Source organism: Bidens hawaiensis, unplaced genomic scaffold, assembly GCF_021521415.1.
Source record: "Bidens hawaiensis isolate Kalapana, Puna unplaced genomic scaffold, B.hawaiensis_p1.1 tig00006484_1, whole genome shotgun sequence".
NCBI lineage: Eukaryota > Viridiplantae > Streptophyta > Magnoliopsida > Asterales > Asteraceae > Bidens > Bidens hawaiensis.
The window spans coordinates 1,192,501-1,217,296 of record NW_027491435.1 but is presented as its reverse complement, the minus strand read 5'-3'; the positions used below and the strand labels follow the sequence as shown (position 1 = coordinate 1,217,296).

The following is a 24,796-nucleotide window of genomic DNA, read 5'->3' as shown; positions in this document are numbered from 1 at the left end:
TCCGGTGCTAATTTTACTTTTTAGAATACATCTTTTTCTATGCATATGTGAATTTGTGCCATTCTAAAGTGGAACAAGTAACAACAATAGACCTCTTGGAACTCTTACAAATTGAGTGTAATCTTGAAAGGTATGACTTGACCTTTGACCCATAATCCATGATCCGATTAATCCAGACTGACCCGTTTGAATGTTTATGCAGACTCGACACACGGTCTCTCTATCTGATTTGGATAACAACATGGAATCTTTATTGGTGTTTAGTGACAATAATCAATAACATGTACAACGGCTACCTGACTTTCCTCTTAATTAAAGGTCAGCACAAGTTCCGAGTCAAAAAACGATGAAAATTTGTAAAGTTAATCTTTTCTTACCATTTAAGTCTTTGTAATTTACTTATGTTTCATGTTTCTTTTACCATTTCTAAATACTCTAGACATTTCTTTACTTTATATATCAGCTTGGTTTTAATTACTATCTCTAAATAAAATAGACATTTCTTTACTTTTACCATCTCGCATAATGCATGATACCCCTGATGTGATATAAAGACCGAATAGTGCATTGTTTCACTTGATGTGACGCAATTACATGATGCGCTATGATAAATACAACATGATTTAGAGGAGGAAAATTGTAATTGTAAACAAAAATGTGAAAAATAATCTTGTGTGTTGAAATTTTAGTATTTTTTTAAAGGCACATCGCACATGTGATGCATCATTGTATGTCGTAGCCGCCGCATCGTTGTGCCAAGCAAATCGACCTTTGTTGTTAAAAAGATGGCCCATTATGACTCGAACCAGATGACATTTTTTTAAAATGGGCTAAAACGGGTCATTTAAAAATACTATCAATTTGGTTTGGGTAGACTAGCAGAAGATGGGTCTGAAATTTTGATGTGATGATTGTTGAGTCATATTTTGTATTTGTTATTGCTCATTAGTTAATGACATTCTTTTGAGTAAAAAACAGTGTAAACCATTATTAAATTAGATGAAAAATTATTTTTATTTTATCAATTTGTGAAAACAAAAGTTACAAGATTCAATGAAGAATTATTTTGTTATGGCTTGTATATTCTTCCATGGTGTTTGGGATTCCTTATTTTACCTCCTTATAACTTATTTAAGGCATACATTATAAGTTCCAAAGTTATAACTTATACCTTAGACACTTACAAAATCTACCTTTTCCAAATATCTTATAACTTATAACCCATAAGTTATAAGCCATAAGGAGATAATTTAAGGAATCTCAAACACCCCTTTAGGTGAAGAGGGTTATGAGACCCTTGTAAGTGGCAAAATGGGTGGTTTGGTAACAAGTTTCTGGTCAAAAGAACTAATTCTACGCATGGACACTATGAAATAGAAAAGTAATAGACAAGTATTGCGTTGCAAGATTGTTGTGTCGCCGCATCGCGCGGGTACCTACTAGTATATATATATATATAAAAACTAAATTAAGTACAGTGGCGGATCCAATAATTTTTTCCAGGTGGTGCACTACTTTTAGATTCTTCAATTTCATATAGTCGGGTATAAAAAAATCCCGGTTGGTTTGAGGTTCGGGTCGATTCGATGGATCGGGCAAGTTCATTACGTAATTAAAATACGATAAAATAATAAAAGGGACATCGTCATTAAAGTTCATCTCTGTCATCTCATTATACTTTTAGTGGGCTAAATTTAATTGAAATTCGTGGATAATTTGAAGTGATTTCATACACTATGACACTGAATTTATATATTTGATTAATAACATTATTGCTCCATTTGTTGGTGAATTAGTCTATTCCATCAACATAACTTTTAAATCTGGCATGTTTTTATGATATCTCAACTGAATGTATACATATTACTTGGAACTTTGATGATGATGCATTATATGGATATTGTAAAAGTAAGGGAAGAGAGCTTTCAGGTTCAAGGCTTGATGATGACTGTCAACATCTACCAAACTATAGGTCCTAATGTGACTAGGCTTTTCAACATAAGTATATTTTTTCTAATACTTCCATTGTATTATCTACAACTTGTGGTACGGGTAAAAGAGCTCATGGTATGACTAGATTACCCGGTGCACTATCTAACACCTATGACTCCCCGCGCGTCGCGTGGGGGTAAAGAAACTTGATAACAAACTAAAAACTAGAAATTAACAAATTAAAACCAACAATCTAACAAACTAAAACTAAATTTAACAAATAAATTAACAATTAAGTAGTTAACAATCAAAAACAATTAACAAGAAGTTAAGAATAAACTTACCTTCAAAGTGGGAGGATTCGAGCAATCGAGCTTCGAGGAAGAGTAGAAGGCATGATGGCCGGAAAAGTTGCGGTGGTGCCGCGGTGGTCGGAGAACGGCTGGTAGATTTGAAGAGCGTCAGGGGACGGAGAACGGCTAGATGGGCGCTGTTGTATCTGTGTGTTTTGTGGTGTCTTTGTATTTTTATTATAAAACACTATTTATTATAAGGTTAAGTTAGTAAAAAAAAGTCCAAACAATTAAGCTGGAAACGGGAATTGAACCTGTGACCTCCAGGTTTCAAAACCACCAATTTACCGGCAAGACAAACGCTTCAAATATAAATTGAGTGGTTCCTTCCTAATTTATAAGGTAGTTCCTTTAATATTTTCTATATATACACACACTATTATTTCGAAACTTGGATGGTTCTGCGAAACCACCCATTACTACTATAGATCCGCCCCTGATTAAGTATATGGTAGTTAAAAACAAAAAGAAAACTTTGCACTAAAAGTGGCTTCCTAACTTTACATGCATTTTAAGATTTTGCTTGTTCTATACATTTAAAAATTATAACACGAGAAGATATTTCTTCATCAAAAAGAAAAACGTTAAAGTTCTGTCAAATTTGAAGTACTTATCCATACTATATTGATATGGTTAATTATGAAAATATAATGAATTATCACTTTGCTTTGCTTAATATACAGGGTAAAACGAACACATGAAATATACAAAAATATCACTATCTTAAAATAAATAAAATATACCAAAATTAAAAATGGTAATAAGTGATGAGGTGGCGATGATCAGGTGACTGTAGTGGAGGCAACAATGATGGTGGTGGCGATGACAGTTAGGGGTGTTAATCGGGTCAACTCGATCAGGTTTCCGGTTAATCGGGCCGGGTTAGTCGGGTTTTTCTTAAAAAATAACTAACCCGGAACCCGACCCTATTAATGTTCGGGTTAGTCGGGTTCGGGTTGTTCGGGTTATTCGGGTTAATCGGGTTGACCATGTTACTTTATAATTTTAAGTTAATTTTTATGCTTGTAACTGGTGGGTTGTATAATTTCTCATTCCCCTCAATTTTTAATTTCTTCAACAAATAATTATCTAATAATTTTATATAGGCTTGTAAACGAATCGGACGGATATGCACAAATGCATGCCCGTGTTCGTTCGTTTAACTTTAAACAAATATTTGTGTTCATGTTCGTTAGTTAAAAATTAGCATGTTCGTGTTTTTTTATAATCCTTCATTTAAAATCTAATCGAACAGTTCACAAACATAAATGAACGCAATTAAACAAAGACAAACGAACATGACTAAACATGTACATACGTTAACGAAACAAACATACACAAACGAACACAAATGAACGCATTTAAATGAACACAAATAAACAAATATAAACATATTATGGTGATATTGTTTCTAAATGCAAATAATATTTAATAATTTTTTTTAATATGTAAATGAACATGAAAAATCGTAAACAATCTTAAATGAACGATCATAAACGAGTGTCAACGAACATAGATGAACGAGTGAACCATTTGTTCATGTTCGTAGCGTTTATTTTAAAAAATTTCCAGCCTAACGGTTCATGAACAAGCAAAATAATTAAATCCTCTATAAAACTTTTGTTGGAAGTAATTTCCAACTTAATAGGCCCGTCACGTGTAGGTGACCGGGTTGGACCTATTGGGCATATGTGATTCATTATTATGTAATGGGTTTATGGGGTTACAATTAGGTTTATTATATTTGGTAATGTCTTGGCTAGCAAATTAGGTTAGTCTATATAAACATGTCATGGTTAGACATTATAGATGGTGGTGTGAGGTGTAACCGAGTTAAGGGTTCATCTAAAGACACACACGAGATGGTACCGAGTTAGGGTTCATCTAGAGACACACACGAGATGTAACCGAGTTAGGGTTTATCTAGATGCAACCGAGTTAGGGTTCATCAAGAGTCAAACCGAGTTAGAGTTTGATAGAGTTGTAATCAGTTTTTAGAGTGAGATTTTCTAATTAATATAAACGAGAGTTAGTCTTTTAACTCGTGTGTTGATTATCGATCCGGGACTTGAACTTTCAGTATTGACTTTTTAGTGCTAATTTCACATTTTCATTTTTATATTTGAAGTAAAGTATCATCACTAATCGGGTTATTCGGGTTAACCCGAAACCCGTTTTTTTTTTCAAAAATAAACCCGAAACCCGACCCTATTAACAATTCGGGTTATTCGGGTCCACCCGACTAACCCGATTAATACTTTTTGACCCTATTTAACCTGGCCCTAATTAGCTTATTCGGGTTCGGGTCGGGTCGGGTCGGGTTGGGTTAATCGGGTTCGGATATTTTGGACACCCCTAATGACAGTGATGATGGTGGTAGTGACAATGTCAGAATCAAACAAATCACCACTGACTAATCTATTTAACTGTAATTATGAAATCAAGCAAATTACCAGTAACTAAACTAGAATTGACGAACAAACCACCAATGAATACCGTTGTTTCACAAATTACTCTACTTATAAATGCTAATTACTCAACTTTTAATATAAAATTACACTACTTTAAAGTGAAAATTACTATACTTATAATATAAAATTACAGTACTTGAAATTGAGAATTACTCTATTTACAATAAAATTACACTACTTGAAATTGAAAATTACCATGCTTTAAAAAATTACACTTGAAATAGAAAATTACTATACTTATAATATAAAATTACACTAATTGAAACTGAAAATTACCCTATTTTTTGTAATAAAATTAAACAACTTAAAATCGAAAATTTCTCTAGTTTTATGTTCACTCACAATACCAATGACATAATTACTCTACTTATGACAAAAATTACTCTACTTATATGTTTAGGTCATAATATCCAATTATATATATGGGATTACTCTGTAGAATAGCAACCAAGTTTTGAAATTATTTCAATCGGGTTACCCATAAAAATATTTTGTTCCAATCAGGTCACTAAAGTTTCATTTGTGTTCTAATACTAGATATTTTACATGGATAACATGTTATGCAGGTTTTTTTTTTCTAAATAATTTGACATTAATTTTTCAAAAAAGTGAAAACAATAATTTTAAATTTGCGAAAAACAAATCTGGAAAATTGAAAAAAAAAACACTGAAGTTTTAAGTTTTTTTTTGCAATTCAAAATTTTTTCTCAATTTTTAAAAAAATATTTACAATGTCAAACTATTTTTTTCTAAACCTACATAACCTGCTATCCAGGTAAAATACTATGATTAGAACACTTATACACACTTTAGTGGCCTGATTGAAATAATTTCAAAACTATGTTACAATTATACAGAGTAATCCTGAGTGAACCCGCCATGGATCTAGCTGCGTCGATACATCGATAAACACGAAATCGTTAAACTATAAATATGATACTTTATTGATAAATATGGATAAATACAATATGGTGGAGATAAGTTATGGAGATCATATAACTTAGACTATGTACATACTAGCTCTCTCTCATAATCTACCTATTTATAGGCCAAAGCCCAATTCACAATAAATATATATTAAATACAAAGACTAAACCGCCTATAACTTATTCGATCGCTACGGACACCAAAACCGTGCACTAACAAATCCCATTAGATAATTACTTTAGTTATCATTTGAAAACCTTTGAATTGTAATAATCAACAGATTTGATACTCTGTTTTATGAATTTTTGGTTGTTTTAGCAAATTATCAGTTTCAAGCTTAGAATCATCAATTTCATTTGTAAAAAGCTTTAGTTGCTCAATTATTTCAGTTTACAAGTTTAATTTGATGGATTAGTACAACTTGCAAGCATTAATTCATCTTTGTCCAGAACTTTTGTTCTTGGAATTTATTTCTTTAATTGATCGATTGATTATGCATTTACAGTTGATGGATATTGAATTGGTATTTACAAATGATTGATTAAGTAATTGATCGATTGCTAATTTGAAAGCTTAGTTGATCGATAAGCAAGGGGATGAAAGAGAGGAAACCATTTAATTAGAAAAATGCGACCGTCAAAAATTTGTAAAACATTCAATTCTTACGTTTAATATAATATTTTAATTTATATTTGAGCCAACCCTACAAGTTTAATACATGAAAATAATATGTTCGAAATAGCCATATATATATATATATATATATATATATATATATATATATATATATATATTTAAAGTTAACTATGCTTTTATTGTAATCAGCTACTTAAATAATTTTAGTTTTGAAGTGACGGAGGAAAAAGGAAAGTGTGAAATTCCTTGATATCTTTGTCCATTGGCCAACGTCCTTATCTTTTCCCTGCTTGTTCATTTGTGTTTTTATTTGTGCATACATTATTTGTATTTATCATAGCGACTAGAAAACACGTTTTAACATGTAAATGAATATTACAATATGTAAAGATTATGTTACAATCAGTAAATAATATTAAGGTACAAACTTTTTTAAAAACTTCAAAATGGGTAGAATAAAAAGTTTAAAATGTATAGAATAAAAAGTCAATGGTTTAATCACGGTATAGTGTAATATTTAGTTGTTAAATAAATATATCCATCACTCACTCTATTATGGTATGCTAGATAGACCATGAGAGCCTGATCAATTCATTCTCATCCTCTCTTTACATTAATTTTCTATTAATGTAATCATCTAAAAATATTGCTCCATCAATTTTCTATTTCCATATAATTTGAAGATTCATTATTTATCCCTCCAAATTCATAAACCAGTTGTATGATGACAGTTGGCTTATAGTTTAATTATAGAAAAAGAAATAATCAATAGAGTATGCAGAGATTGGGTGAGAAACATAGTCTGATATGAAAATGAAAGCATATTTAAAGAAAACAATAATTTTAGTTAAATTACATAAAAAGCTAAATTATAGAAACGAGGATGAAAAATAAATCGTGAACACTAGTGAACATAAAATTAAAGCATGGAAACTTGCTTGGATATACAAAATTTGATTCTCTGTTAATCAAATTAATCATCAGCTTAGCATATGATATAATAATTAAATTTTTGTACAGTACATTTTTTACATTACAAAACATCAACTACATTTACTACTAAACAAATCGGGCTGAATCGGCCAAAGTTGAAGGCTGCGTTGAAGGTTGAATCGAGCAAAGTTGCTAAATACGAGAAAGCTTGTTTAGATAATCAACATGTCTTTCTACCATTTGCCTTTGATACATTTGGTTTTCTGGCCCCAGAGGCTGTGAAATTTTTGAGTAGGGTTCAGCGCGTCGTAATCGAAACCTCTTCAGCTTCTAGGTCCCAAAGCTTCGTTTTTAGCAGGATTGGTTTTGCTATTCAAAAGAGGGTTGCGGCGCAGCTTGTTGCACGTTTGCCTGCCACTTTATTGTAATCGTGCCCATCCTCAGAATCCTAAAAAAAAGAGAGGGAACATAATCACTTTCTTTCAGTGACATATCTAATCAGACTGAATAGGATTTTAAGAGCTGTCACGATCATTCACATCCCTTTCAGTAGGCAGGAAGGGCGCGGAAGCTACCGTTTCTAGATTGCAAGCAAGCTAGCGAGACTCTCCTAGTAGCGAAGGAAAGGGACATTCGGGAAGCGACTAGTCGCTTTTAGCGAAGCTTCTAGAAGGCCGATCTCTACATAGAGAGACCCATATACCAGTCATGAGCGAGAGCGAAGCCTAGAGAGGCGCAGGGCAGTAGCTTCTAGGACGAAGCCGAGCCACTAGTGGAGTGGCCAAGGAGGCCTACTATACCGATATTGGATTAGTAACCGGTGAAATCCCCAAATCAAATTTCAGTGAACTATTGAAGCTATCAGTGTGATTGATCAGACAAGTACCAAGGCTTTCGGTATACTTCTTTCATTTCCGAATTTGCTTGCGACAAGTCCTAGCATTAGTATGAGTTCGTTGACCGCGTAAGGGTGATCCATCTTGATGACGAATTCCACGATAACAAGAAATAGAAATTAATCGTTCGATGTCTTTATAGTAAATTATATATAAAATTATTGTATAAAAAAATTGAGAACCAATAGTACTTTGAATTTCTTAGCCTGTTGAGAATTAAACAAATTAAAATATAAGTTTTAAATCTCAAAATATATGGTAGCAATCAAAAATACCGAAATCGTGATTCGCTTTACTACCAGTTCATTATTTTGTATCTTAGTGCTATTACCTAAATATTTTTTTTATATATAATTTACTATAAAACGATTACAATAAAGTGGTAGACAAACGGGTAACAAGCTGCGCCGCAACCTCCTTTTGAATAGCAAAACCAATCCTGCTAAAAACGAAGCTTTGGGACCTAGAAGCTGAAGAGGTTCCGAGTACGACGCGCTGAACCCTACTAAAAAATTTCACAGCCTCTGGGGCCAAAAACCAAATGTATCAAAGGCAAATGGTAGAAAGACTTGATTATCTAAACAAGCTTTCTCGTGTTTAGCAACTTAGCCCGATTCAGCCTTCAACGCAGCCTGACCCACAACAAACCCACGGTCCCTGAGCCCAACAAGAGGAAACACTCCTGTAAGATCCACACAGGCGTGTTTCCCTCCTGCCCACCCGAACACAAGAATATCAGCTGGTCGTAAAATAGACCTCCATTCAAGAGGATCCGTGAGAAAGTTAACAGGGGCCTCATTTTTAGCAGAAATCTCTGCCCGTTTAAGAACATCACACAGAACATCCCTAACCAAATCATGTCTGTATTTAAAGCCAGACAATTCTTTGCAATGCACCGCATGGTCACCAAAAGAATCCAAACAGACCTTGCGACAAATTGGGCAAGGTTCATCAGTCGGGAACATAGAGATCATTAACCGGTACTTAAGGATAGCCCGATACTCCAAACCCGACATACGTTGGCCTAATCCTTCAATGGGGATGACCGTAAGAGAATCCTTAATAATTAACTCTTAAGAGTGAGTTCTAATAGAAACAAAATTAATCTACTAAGTACTAAGCATACAATAATTAAGTAATATTACGCTAGAGTAAATACTATTAGTCTACAGTTTTTAAAACACAAAACAAAGAAGTAGAAATATTCTACTGTAGAATAATAATAGTTACTCAATAACCATTAATAATATTTCTACTTTAGTTTGTTTAAAAAGTAATATATACTCAATATCTTAACCTTTTTATTTTGTCCTTAACTGTATACAATTAAATTCCTTGAATTATCTAATCTTTATACGAATATAATTGGCTGTCTAAACTATACTAATTACAATTTACTAAAACTAAAAGCATTATTTTTAGCAACACTAAAGGGGTATTATGATTTGCATTAATCGTAACGTATAAAGTAAAAAAAATGAAAGATCATTACCATTACCAAATTGCAAAAAGATTCTTTCATTTCTTCAATAAGTACCCCTTCACATTATTTTATCTTCTTCACGCTTTCTAAATTCTAATTTTAATACTCTCGCTTCTACTTCAACAATGGAGCTCTATCTATTCTGTATAGTTCTCATGTTAACACCGTTTCTGACGTCCGCCAACGCCCGTATCCCCGGTGTTTACACCGCGGGTTCGTGGGAAACTGCACACGCCACCTTTTATGGTGGCAGGGATGCTTCCGGCACCATGGGTACATTTCCATTTTATTTCTCATGTTTTCTTGTTTTTATGCATGGTTCGGGTTGGGTTGGTTTTTGGTTAAAACCAAAATTTTGGTTTTTGAGTTTATGAAAATGTCCGTTTTCGGTTTTTCCGGTTTTTGCTTTTAATCTTTTTGGTTTATCATTTGGGTTGGCTGAAACGAAAAGTCTGCCAAATATAATGGATTTGAGTCTAAATTTTTGTTTGCTGATAACTGATTGATTATTATATATTTGAGTTCAAATATTATGTTTAAGTAATAAATTAAGTTAATATAATTTGCAAAATTTATAAAAAATGAAAACTTTTAAGTTTGGTTTGGTTATGTTGGTTTTAGTAAAACACAAAATTGAAACCAAACTGAAAGTTTGATATTTATGATATAATAATCCAAAAGTTGCGTTTTTGTTTGGGTTTTTATAGAGACACTCGCCCTTTTTGTCTAAAAAACCCTCTCTATACGTCCCGCCCCGTATAGAGGCTATACATGGCGTATAGAGGGGGTGTATGGGCTTCCCTGGTATGACCCTATTGTTTAAGTTTGGTTACTTTGGCTCTGTTTTTTCAGTTTTGGTTCGTTTTTGACTTCATGTGCACCTCTCCTTTTAAATTTGTCACAGTGATCTCTTAATTCGTTTTGAAATTGAATCAATTTATCAAAATCTCTTTCACTTTCAGGAGGGGCCTGTGGATATGGGAATTTGTATAGTCAAGGATACGGTGTGAACACGGCGGCGCTAAGTACTGCACTGTTCAACAACGGGTTGAGTTGTGGTTCGTGTTTCGAGTTGAAGATGACCCTAAATGGTGCCACCCTGGCAACCCTTCTATTTTCATTACCGCTACCAATTTTTGCCCGCCAAATTTCGCTCAGCCTAGTGATAATGGTGGATGGTGCAACCCACCTCGCCCTCATTTCGATCTTGCCATGCCGATGTTTCTCAAGATCGCCGAGTACCGTGCTGGAATCGTGCCCATCACTTACCGTAGGTTAGTTTGCTTTAACTTTTCACGCACAATGTAAAAGTTTTTATTTCTTCTTTTTGGTTCTCTCTATGACTCATTTAATTACTACAGTATCTTTTTGTAATTACATCTTTTATATTGTAGATTTATACAAATAAATATTTTAAAATGTAAGATATAATTTTGTGCTGATAGAAAATTTACAAATGAATATACTTGGTATTTTATTAAAAGATTTTGTTACTATTTTAATTTCTATAGAATTTGAAGCTCTTTCTTACCACCATCACCAGCGTCACTATAAAATTATTGTTGAAATTGTCGTCACATCCACTTTAAAAAAAATATTAATTAAAATAATTATTTTGTAAGCTAAGGGCCTTTGTACATGTTTTTTTAACAACAAAAATTTCATATTAACTTTGCACATGTGAGGATTTAATTCCGCAATTTTCACATATGTGAAGGGGAAACATCCACTTTGTATGAAACTTACTATTTGTTTATATTGCTAAATACTTATTTTTCTAATTGTTTACGTAAGTTTTAAATCATGTTGTTAAAATTGCTAGCTTGCTGTTTAACGATTTATATTTTAGGGTGCCATGCCGTAAACAAGGAGGAATACGATTCACTATAAACGGTTTCCGCTACTTCGACTTGGTTATCACCAATGTTGCGGGTGCGGGTGACATCACCAAGGTCTAGCTCAAGGGTTCCAACACTCCGTGGATGGGTCTTCGCCGAAACTGGGGTCAAAACTGGCAGTCGAATTCGGTGTTGGTTGGGCAATCGCTTTCGTTCAGGGTCAAAGGCAGTGATGGTCGCGTTTCCACCTCTCTGAATGTAGGACCTTCTAATTGGCAATTTGGACAAACTTTTACTGGAAAAAATTTTAGGGTTTGAAAGTTGAATCGGGTTAAGATTTGTTTTAGTTGCAATTTATATTTATTTTAAGGGACAAATAATTTTATTATGATAAGTAAAATAGGAGCGTTATTTTATTTACTATTGAGAACTTGTAAAGGAAACTGAGGTGGCCATGCCTCCATGTAGGGGCCCACAGCTTTACTTCTATCTTTTAAGATTTTAGAATGTTGAGTTTTATGGTTTTCTGATGTAAAAGGAACTAATAAGAAAGCAAAGTGAACTCAGACTATTGTCAGGCTCTAATATTAGATAAGAAAATCGTATTAGAAATGATATAGAGGAATAAAGAGGATGGCCACTTTATGCACGAAAAATTATATTAAAGTCCATGTCAATATGTATTTACGACGTTTGATTCGACTAAACTCTGTATTTAACTAGTTTCCAAGTGTGTGTGTTGCGTTTGTACTTGTTAAATTTATCCCTCTTAATTTGGATACCGTCAGGCAAGCTGTTGAAAGTCGGCACCTAGAAAGTGACCTAGCTAGTTATATGTAAATTCTATTTATAAAAGCGAAAAAAGATGCATATATACTGAGACCAAACACTTCAAAGTTCAAAAAAATCAAACAATCAAGCCATCAAGGAATCACAGATTTTCATTATGCTATCATTCGGTTTTTGTGACTGATTGGTAATCATATGCAATTCCACACGAACAAATATCCGCAAGGTATTTGTGCAAAATGAAGCTTAACAACTACATCCTCTAGCCGTCTTGGATTTGTATGAAGTAGAATCAAGCAAATCCCTCAACCAGTGGCGGATCCAGGAATTTTTTTCAGGTGGTGCACAACTTTTATATGATTCAATTTCATAGAGTCGGGTATAAAAAATTCCAGGTCGTTTGAGGTTCGGGTCGGTTCGATGGTTCGGATAATGAAAGTAAGGCTTCAACTGAAAACTCTTCATCAGAATCTTCATTTACTAAATGCATGTTCAAACCCTTGAACCCAATCGGAAGCAACGTTAACGTGTTCTTTTACAGCTCTGATGTAACATATGTCTTGATTATGTTGTTTGGGTTTGAAATCAAGACCGTAGTTGGTTGACTTTTTTGCAGTGATCGTGCTCTTAGTTGGGACAGATACAAACCCGAGTTCACAACTGTTTGGAAGCTTCTCATTGACATTAGGATGAAGTTAATAGTCTTTTAATAGTCTTTCACCTGCCCTTAATCCAATTACTGCATTTGTGGCCATCATCTAGCTTTATTTGCTTGCAAGAAATAACATTATTCGACCATACCACTTTATTCTAAGATTATTAAGTTGGGATATCGCTTCTACTTTCTTGCAGATCACTAACTTAAAGTTCCTGGCAAAGAAAGGCAAAAAATTATAACCAAAGCTTACATAATCATTGAACCGGCCGCCTTACCGGTCCACTGGTTATTTTAATAACCAGATGGTGATTTCGGAGAACGGCCGACGAGGACGAGGGGTTAGGGGAGATAGCAGGCGCCGTTGTGTCTATGTGTTTTTACTAAATGGGCTGTGCAGCAGTTACTTAAAAAAAAGTTCAAAAATTTATTTCGAAATCCGGAATCAAACCTGTGACCTTCATGTTACAAAACCAACACCTTACCAGCTGGACAAGCATTTCAAATGTTTATAAGATGGTTCCTTTCTTATTTATAAGGTGGTTCCTCTAATATTTTCTATATACAAATACACTATTATTTCGAAACTCGGATGATTCCGAGGAACCACTCATTTAAGCTATAGATCCGCCCCTACCCTCAACAGTCTCCACTTTTTCATCTTGGAGAATGGGGATCGACATTCGTAGTGGATACCTTTATACCTGATCTGCTGTGACATATTATCAGATAAAATCGGGTATACACATGTTTTTCATAATCTGCACTATAAATCCAAATAAAATACATATATACATATTAGCTAGATATATTTTTGTAAAAATAAATTGAAATTCACAAAGTTATTATTCGAATATTTACAGGTAGAACGCTTATCTTCAAGACAGATGTTTCCATACATGCTCATTCCACGTGTTTCATCGAAGCAACACCCTCAACAATTGACCCTAATCTGTACGTACAAACAGTTTTTGGTATGTTCTTAATCATGAGTAGAATGAATCTCAAGAACAAAACCAATGCCTTGTTTTAGTTGATAGCAAGTATTTCTTTGAAGGATCAGTCTCCCTTTCGTTCAACTCAAAATCTATTCTTGAAACTCTTCAAATGTCCAACAGCCACCATCAACTCCAACCCGACAACTCAAAACTAGCTTTATGGTTTTGCTGACCGATATATAATTAGCCGGTTGTGTCTGTGTAGAGACATTGCAACCGACTGAACCGAGAAATGATAAACATATTCTAAACTTAAGATTTTTTAACCTAGTATACCCATGTTAACTTCTAACCAACTGAAGCTTGAACCTTAAAGGCTTAAAGGTTATTAAATCACAAAGACAAAATGACAAAACTCGTCCTTTATGTTTGCACGTTTTTTCAATAGTCGTCCTTTAGCAAACTTAATGAAATTGAACATCCTTTAAGTTCAAAAAACCTTGCACGGTTCGTCATTTTCCCTAACGAGGGTTAGTTTTTCTCGTTAAATCCAGTCATGTGCACCTCATGTGAGGGCAATTTAGTCTTTTTTACCCCCAGGGGTTGTTTGTGTAATTAATTTAAAATTTTGGTCTTTATATAAATAAAAATTTTTCTTTTTAACCATCTTCTTCCCCAAATATTACCCACTGTCAACACTCAACACCATAACCAACTAAACACTAGTGCACCACCCACCACCCATCATCATCATCTTAGAAACCCTAGATCTACCACAACCATCGCCACCACCATAAAAAATTTCACCCATTTCTATATTATTTTAACTTTCCGAATCTTTGACCATCTTCACCCCACCCACCACCATGGCCGGAGACGATCTCAGCCCCACCCCCGCATCCGTCGTCGTCGGAGTTCAGATCAACCACCACCGCCGCATGCCGGACTTCCTCCGTTGGCCGGAACCAATCTCAACCCCACCCCACCGTCGTCACCGTCGGAGTTCAGATCAACCACCATCGTCGCTTGCCGTCACTTATGGTCCCACCTCCAATACAACCTCGTTAGCGTCATCATTTGCTTCGCCGTCTTAGTATTCGGATCCACCGACTGACCCGACCCAAACCCGTGGAAATCCGTGTATTAAAGGTTCTGACCCGGGTTAATGCTTGATGATTGTTAAGTTTTAAATAATATTATAGTTTGGTGGAAATTGATGATTGTTAACGATTGGAAATTGGTGAGCAGAATGACTCCAGTTAATGATTGATGATTGTTAGTGATCTAGATCATTCGGATCCATCGATTACGCCGGTGGAAATTGGTTGTCGCAATAGCAGGTGATGGGTGGTGATGGCGTCGAAAAATGATGGTGGTGGCGGTGGCGGTGGCTGGTTGTGGTGGTTGAGAGAGAGAGAGGGGGGGTGAAGATGATGAATGTTAAAGAGAGAGAGAGAATGAAATGGTGGGTGAAAAGATTAATTGTTTTTTAATAAATAGATAAAAGACCAAAGTACCCTCATGTGCAAGGCACATGACCATGTTTAACAAGAAAAATTAACTCTGTTAGTGATAAAAGACGTATCACGTGATAAAGATTTGAAATTTAAAGGATGTTCATTGTCATTAAGTTTGCTAAATGACGATCATTGAAAAAACATGCAAACATAAAGGACGAGTTTTGCCATTTTGTCGATCACAAATGAACAAACGAATACTAATCTTGAAACAAATTGAACTGAACTAGATAGTACAGTTTATTAACTTCTATTTTGTTATTTTGTCCTTGATTGATTTTTAACTGTTTTAAACCATTCTTTTCAGTTACATTATGATCTTTGTTTTATAATAACTTTATAACCTTTTATTATGTCCTCAATTCATTTTTAACTGTTTTAAAATATACTAATCACGTATTACCAAAAATTACAAGCATGTTATTAAGTGGACACTTAAGAACTAATTAATATCATTATCTTTGTAATCACCTATTACTAAAATTACAAGCATTTTATTAACTATAAGTACCCCTTCACATCCTACATTTTTCTTCAAGCTTTCTAATTATCACACACTGTTTCTACTTTGACAATGGAGGTTTCTGTTTTTTGCATAATATTCATGTTGACAGCGATTCTGACGATCGTCAATGCCGGTCCTGGAATTTACAAAGGAGGCCCGTGGGGAACTGCCCATGCCACCTTCTACGGTGGGAAGGACGTCTCTGGCACCATGGGTGCGTTCAACGCTTTCCAACAAACTTGAACAATGTTTTGTTATCCATTTATGGTTTTTTTTACATTGAAAATTTTATTGTTAAAAGAAAATTCTTTGTGTTAGTTTAGTTTGTTTATATATTTTTTTAAAACTTATAGGTTCATTAAAATTTAGTATAGTTCTATGAAATAAAAATACTACTCGTTACAATTTAATCTAGTAATATAATTTTTAGTCCTAGTTTAGTCTAGTTTTAGGTCTAGTAAATCGATGTTCAAATTTATTTTTAACTAGTTTTCTCATGTCCATTCGTTTATACAGAAATGAATATAAACAAGAAAAACAGTTTGTTTAACTATATGTGTTTGTCCTTTGTTTAAGTAAAGTTGAGCGAATGCACAAAAACATGTGCAGTTAGTGTTTGTTTGTGAGATTAATTTTGTTGCATTTATAAGATTAAAGCCCCTCTTGATTTTTCAATTTTCGAAATCAAGTTTTATTTGCTTGTGATTTTAGGAGGGGCATGTGGGTATTGAAATTTGTACAAGCAAGGCTACGGCGTGAACACAGCGGCGCTAAGCACCACGCTGTTCAGTAATGGGCTGACATGCGGCGCATGTTTCGAGTTGAAGTGCATCAATGACCCTGAATGGTGCCACCCTGAAGGCCTTCTATTTTCATAACCGCCACCAATTTCTGCCCTCCAGATTTCACTAAGCCTAGTGATAATGGCGGGTGGTGCAACCCCCCTCGCTCCCATTTCGACCTTTCCATGCCTATGTTTCTCAAGATTGCGAAGTACCGCGCCGGGATCGTCCCCGTTTCTTACCGTGGGTAGGTTTTCTTTAACCTTTCATACTCCATAAAAATTAGTTTAAAAGATTTTAATCAATGTTATTAGAAATACTGGTATTAAAACATATATTCATTATTTTCAAATTATTATGAGTTTTGAAGTAGTGGACTTACATATTTCCCTTCGTTTTAGGGTGCCTTGTCATAAACAAGGAGGGATACGGTTCACCATAAAAGGTTTCCCCTACTTCAATTTGATTTTGATCAGTAACGTTGCGGGTGCTGGGGATATCACACAGGTCTGGATCAATGGTTCCAAAACAGCATGGATGAGTCTTAAGCGAAACTGGGGTCAAAACTGGTAGTCAGATACAGTGTTAACCGGACAATCTCTTTCGTTCAAAGTGACGGGAAGTGATGGTCGCACTTCAATCTCAATGAACATAGTACCTTCTAATTGGCGATTTGGACAAACTTTTACCAGAAACAATTTTCGGGTTTGAAAGTTAGAATTAGGATAAGACCCGATTTGGTTAGCGGGTCAATTTATCTAGATTATTTTTCTGGCAAGAATATTGTTCTCATTTTTATTTGCTATTGAGAACATGTATATGATGCGTGGCTATGGCTTCTAGTAGCAGCCCGCAGCTTTATTTTTCTCTTTTATTAAAATTACTTTTAGTATCTTATGAACTCTATGGTTATCGTAAGTTCAAGTTGTTTATTAGATTTCAAAGTGAGCTTGAAGTCTTGAACTATCGACAAGGTATCATATTTGATAAGAAAATCACTAACTAATCAATGTATGTACCAAATATTGTATTGCATTCCATATAAGAATATATTTAAAACGTTTGATTCAACTTTAATAAATATAGTTGAATCAAACAGCCTGATCAAACAGCCGTTTGACTCTTTAGCCATGCCTGATCAAACAGCCTTCAATATCTTTTTTCCTATAACATTAGCACAAGTTTAATTGTTTTATTGAGATCAAATCGAAAAGAGGTAACCCGTAACAGCTTACAATTTTGCTTATAGATGGCAAAATGGGTGGGTTAGTTAATACGCCAAAATTGGTATTTATCTGATACTGAAAACAGGAACATTGACAACAATTATTGTAGAACAGGCATATAAGGGGAAAAGGAGCGCTTCAGTTTGTATCCGGTTTATAACTGGTTCGGGTTGGGGTTAACCGGTTTCAACGAAGTAGTTCTTAAACTGATTACAATCCTGTTAAAAATTGCACACAACTTGGTTTGCTGCAGTGAGATTTTAGAATGCATCTTGTAACTACAGTTTCTAAACTGGAATTGCTTAGAGAGCTATGAGAACTTAGAAGGTCAAAATTCAGCAACTGCTAAGAAAGTCAATATTCACCAATTGTTTCAGTTTCTTGCTTTAAAGTCAGCAATTTTACAAAAACAGTCAAATAATGATCCCTTGCAAATTTTAATCATTAAGACTCTTACATCAACACAACAAAATATGTATCTATGCGAGAATGAATGAATGAAACGAACAAACTTCAGACCAACAACGATATTTAACTATGAATTTTAATATCTTACACAAAGCAATTGATATATGGCACTTAACAGATTTACAAAGGGGAAACACACATTAACTCAAACCAACATCGGTGTTTAACTATTAAGTAACTGGTGAAGCCATATACATGCAATGAAGTCAAGTGTCATTGGAACTACTAGAAATATCACCGTCGTTAGATCTTTGTATCCCTACTGTAAAAAAAATCAACAGAATGCATATATTGGTTTTACAAACCATTTGTAAGCTTATATACTACTAGCTACGTAACTAATAAGTGATAAAGAACCGGTCTGCATAGATCACATATGGAAGAGTTGCCTTGAACATTCCTTGATGCATCTCTGTCTTAATCATTTCATTATTCTTCTCGTAACCCTCGGGTACGCGTACGCCCCCAATATAAAGCTCCATCCTGTGTTTCCCTTCAATGAAGAAGGTGTCAGCTTCAAAATAGGTCTTGACATCCTCCATACATATTTAAAGACACGCACATGCCTTCACTAGTTCAATATTATATTCAATCCATAGGCTTTCAGCAGTCAACTTCTTATGCAATGTGAATGGACAAGCAAATGGTTGCCATCGATGGTTGCATCGGGGTCAAGTACTCCAGGCACGTGTAAGGTTAGCCTTGATGAGTCAGCGTGTTGTTGAATCCTGGAAGTGTTTGCCTTCAACTCTGGATGATCTGACACTCAGCTCTTCAACCATGCTTTATCGAATGGTGGAACTACATTCGAAAAAGAGTAGCAAAATTAGACCAAAATATATATGGATGTATTATTAAAGCTAGGTAATTAGGTTAAGAAAAGCAACGGGTGGTGGTACTGGTGGTTGTGTAACATTGTTGATTGAACAGATCATTTGTTTGCTCCAACGGACGTCCGTGGATGCGAGATGCAAAGACAGCAGGATGGAACGATGATCTTGTGAGACGCTGCAGCAGGGTGGAAGCCATGGGACTCAAATTTTAGAATCTTATTTTTTTTTTTATTTTATATATGTTTTCAACTGCAGAAGCCGAGTTTTTAGTGAGGATTGGGGAACCATCATGAATCGAATTTTTTTTTAGTAAGATCATGTGTAGTCTTAACTCTTCACATTCAGGCATTATGCGTCACGTGGCGTCCAGTCAGAGTTATGGTTTTTTACAAAAACAGGCTGTAGTCATAACTCTCCACCCCAAGCATCATGCGCCACGTGTCGCCCCGTCACTTTTACACTTTTTGTTTTTTTTTTTTAATTTTTAATAACAATAATCAAATAACAATAATATTTTATTAAATAAATATTACATGAAAATAAAAAAAAACTATTCGTCATTTTTGTCGTCGTCGTCATCTTCGCCCTCGTCTTCTTCGCCCTCTTCGTCGTCGTCGTCGTCCTCGTCCTCGTCGTCTTCCTCTTCGTCTTCGTCGTCGTCTTCATCGTCTTCATCATCGTCTACATTGTTGCCCTCGTTTTGATCATTGTTTTCACCAGGCAGAGGTCGATACATCCAAAGATGTTGGACCAAATCCTCCTTTAGTTCGTTATGTATCTCTCTTGACCGCACGGAATCCGAGTTTTTCAGTCGTTGCTCCATACTTGCCGGAGTCCGTGGTGGATCCGGGTCCGGTATGAAAGTTGGACATATTGCTCTTCCTTCGTCCTCGATGATCATGTTATGCATTATCATACACGCATACATAGCACATCTCATTCTTTCTAAAGACCACAGACGACAAGGATTTTTAACATAATGCCATCGTTGTTGAAGAACACCAAAACACCTCTCGATATCCTTTCTCGCAAACTCTTGCACTTTCTTAAAATACTGTCTTTTTCATCCATCGGGTCTCTGAATGTTTTAACGATTATCGCGAGCTCTGGATATATTCCATCACCTAGATAGTACCCATGATGGTAGAAGTTATCGTTAGCCCAAAACGAAGCGACGAGAACGATCCCATATATGTAACTCTCCATCACAGGAGACTGCTCTAAGACGGTTATGTCATTGTTGGAACCGGGAACACCAAAGAATGCCGACCAAATCCAAAGGTCGTATGAAGCAATCGCTTGAAGGCTGACCGTTGGTCCCTTTTGGTCACCTCGTGTGAATTGACCTCGCCATGCAGTTGGACAATTAGCCCATTCCCAATGCATGTAATCTACACTCCCTATCATGTCGGGGAAACCATGCACCCTTGTATATGCCTCATAAAGACGTTGTAGATCGTTAACTTTGGACTCTCTCAGATAATGTGGTCCATATAGTTTCAATATTCCTATATTTTACAAAACTTTTATAAAATAAATGATCACAGTAAACAAGTGATAAACTATTTTAAAAAAAAAAATGTACCGTAACAAAAATACTCCAAGGTGTCCCGAGTTGTTTTTTCGGCCATCTTTAAATACTCGTCGTTGATGTCGATCGTGTTTCCGTAGGCGAGCACGCGTACGGCTGACGTAACCTTCTGAATAGCCGTGAATCCTAGCGTCCCTCGAGCATCAGGCTTTTGCTGAAAGTAATCAAACTCATGCTCCAAATCATTGGTGATGCGCATAAATAAATTTTTAGACATCCGAAAACGATGCCTAAAGGTCTTCGGGTTCTTGTATCTCGGGGAGTCGCAGAAGTAATCCGCCATCAACCGGTTGTTGGCTTCGGCACGATCTCGTTCGATATATGCTCTTTTTGAAACGGGGGGGGGGGGGGGGGGTGGAGAGCTAATCGCACTCGTAACGGAAGTCATATACTTTGTCGCGAGCATAATCGCACTCGTAACCGCCTGTTCCTCCTCCACGTCCTCGGCTTGTTGGTCGGGCCCGAAAAATTGTTTATATATAGATGGAGGATCCATATATAGTGATTTTTTGTAGAGTTGAAAGAGAATTTTTATAGAGTTATAGAGTTGAAAGAGAATTTTTATAAATTTAATGAGTTTTGATTGGGAATTAGTTGGTTTAATATATAAAGAAATAATTTTTTTTTATTCTCCAACGGTAACATGCATGTAAGGCCCCGTTACCGGTAGCCCTACTTTCGTGTTGGATTTACTCATAAACGCAGTTCTAAATATCAGAGTTAATTAAAACATTCGCGGAATATAAAAGCTTTCATAAAACTTTACATAACAAAACACGTCTTGTCTTAAAACATCATTTTGTCTTTCAAAATAAACGAAACATTAAACTTAAACGTCTTGAGTCTTCCGATGCCAGCCTCTTATTCAGTGCCACGTGTCTCTTCAAGCGAGCTGCCTCATCCTACTCACCTGCGTGCATACTAAAAGTCAGCTACGCTGAGTGAGTTCTAGTTAATCATACATTATACAATACACATAAACTTATTTTCTTTCATTCATACTTTCATACTTTCTTTTGTATTAACTTACTTTCATATCTTACGTTATAAAGAGCATTACGCCCTACATTCCTCGAGTATTATTAGGGCTCGGTACCCTCCTTCCTCGAGTATTGTTAGGGCTCGGTACCCTCTTTCCTCGAATATTATTAGGGCTCGGTACCCTCTTTCCTCGAATATTAGTAGGGTTCGGTTCCCTAGTTCTCGAATATTAGTAGGGTTCGATTCCCTCTTCGTTACCATACAACCATACATCATACCTCGAGTATTATTAGGGCTCGGTACCCTCTTTCCTCGAATATTAGTAGGGTTCGGTTCCCTAGTTCTCGAATATTAGTAGGGTTCGATTCCCTCTTCGTTACCATACAACCATACATCATACCTCGAGTATTATTAGGGCTCGGTACCCTCTTTCCTCGAATATTAGTAGAGTTCGGTTCCCTAGTTCTCGAATATTAGTAGGGTTCGATTCCCTCTTCGTTACCATACAACCATACATCATACCTCGAGTTTTATTAGGGCCCGGTACCCGCTTCGTAACCATACAACCATCCTTTCCTTCTTTTATTAACTTTATCACATTCATACACAAAAGCATACATATCATACTTACCTTATACTTAGCGTTACAACCTGACAGTACGTGCAATATCCGAAGATCGTTCACGTACCGTCAAGCCATCATTCATACATATCACATTATTCACATAAGGCATACACTTATCTCTTAGGATAAGCGTATTAACAAACATATTGAGTATGCACACAGCCCCGAAAACATAACACATAAATGGGGCTAGAAACTCACCTGAATCCTGTTACGCTCTCCGTTAATAGTTATTCCCTTCTTGAGCTGTGCACGGCTAACTGTATAATATTTACACGTATCAATTAACTACTACTACTCATGTTGTATTTCTATCTTTATATGACCCACAACGAACGGGGGTCCGGGGGCAGCGCCCCTGGCAGCGGAGTCTAGGGGCGGCAGCCCCTAGCAGGGTCCAAGGGGCAGAGCCCCTGGCTGGGGTCGAGCTGACCTGGTTTTTAATTTTATTTCCATTAACTGTCTTAACACATTTTCCATTAGGTTTTTAATTTATTTTCTAAGCGAACTTAACTTTAGGCGAAGTTAAACCTTAAGCGAACTTAGCTTTAGGCGAAGTTATCAGTTAGGCGAACTTGGCCTTAGGCGAAGTTATCAGTTAGGCGAACTTGGCCTTAAGCGAAGTTATCAATTAGGCGAACTTGGCCTTAGGCGAAGTTATCAATTAGGCGAACTTGGCCTTAGGCGAAGTTACCAGTTAGGCGAACTTGGCCGTAGGCAAAGTTAAGCCTTGAAGGCGAAGTTATGCTTTGAAGGCGAAGTTAAGCTTTGAAGGCGAAGTTAAGCTTTTGCAGGCGAAGTTATCAGTTCAGCTACGGGTTTGGTTTTTATCAAGCATTTTGGCGATTTTAATACCCTTGTTATGGTTCAACATCTCCCACTAACGTTCCCTAACCGTTTCGTTCGTATATATATCCCGTATATACTATAAAGCTTGGATCTTTAAGCTTAAGGACGTTCAATAAAACATAAACTTTAAAGGTCAAGAACATACCCTTTTGTGCTCGTTTGGATCTCGTTTAACTTGTTTAATCACAACTAATCGTTTACTCTCTCTAGGATCTTGCTCGTTTCTCTCCCTCGGCCGCCGGCCGTATATGGCGGTGTGTGGTGTGTGTGTGTTTTGGAGTGTGTTAGAGAATGAGATGGAAATGAATGACGGTTTAGGGTTTAAGGTTGGTTTAGGGGATATTTGTATCCCTTAAAGCCAATGGACCTAAAGCCCATTCTCATTTAACCCATCTTAATTAATCTAAGTCCATGATCCGTTCCTTACTCGATATTATTTAATTAATAACGCGAAATCATTAAACGTAACTTTCTTTATTTAACATTATAAATTTTAGGATGTTACAATGCAACGGTCACCTTTTGATTTGCGTGCCCTTTTCACGCGTTTTACATACAACACTTTAAAAAAAACACAAAACGCAGGGGGGGGGGGCGGTGTACCCCTGCGTTTTCACCCACAACGCAGGCCACAACGTGACCAGTACACATGGTCTAATAGGTGGTTTAGACTTTAGAGAGACCTTTGTATTTCTAGGTGGTTTACTAACTTTTTTTTGTAAAAATGGATAACTCGCCGGGGGGGGGGGGGGGGGGGCTTGCGAGTTTTAACAACAAACTATAAACTCGAGGGAGGGGGGGTTAGCGACTGTTAAAAAAATCTGATACATTTTTTTATCTTAAAACGGTGGGTGGCGATTCCGAATAGATGAATTGGTCTCTGGCCGGTTCCGCCATCCCGATCAATGAATCATTCGAATTCTTTTTCACTAAAATCTTTTGAATTCACAGGTTCCATCGTTCCCATCGCTTCTTAATTAATGGTTAGGTTTGAATTCTACAACGGAGCTATTAGTTTTTGAGTCAATATTCTTAGTCTTTATTGGCTCGAAGCTCTTTCTTTTTTGTTCGATGAGCAGATCCATTTAATGATGAATCCGTATTGATGCTTTATTACGCAGATTTTTTCTGAGATGACTCATAGACCTTACATATTGGAATTCTATATCTATATCATCAATATTCTTTATTCTTTTTCTTTCGTTCTCTCATCCTTCCATTTATCCATACCCTTTCTTTTTGATTTCGATTGACAACTTAGAAATTTTTTTAATAAAAAAGATTTTAGTTGCTACAACAATATGACCAATATATCATATCTTGACTGGTTCTTTGGATCCAGATAATACGAACTGATGAGTTGGTTATTACTTCTATAGTTATTTGTTTATACTATGAGGCTGGTTTTTTATACTAACCCTCAAAAAACCAACGAGTCACACACTAAGCATAGCAATTTTATCAAAAGATTCATTGAATTTTTATTAAACTCTATAGAATTATAATTGTTCGTTTTTTTATTGAACATAAAAAAAAAGAATAAACGAATTTATCATTTTTTGTTCCAT

At 35.7% G+C, this 24,796-nt stretch overlaps 1 pseudogene; it reads left to right on the top strand.

Annotated features, from left to right (window-relative positions):
• Nucleotides 1-9,756: 9,756 nt before the first annotated feature.
• Nucleotides 9,757-12,090, top strand: LOC143632593 (expansin-A6-like; annotated as a pseudogene).
• The last annotated feature ends 12,706 nt before the right edge of the window (nt 12,091-24,796 follow it).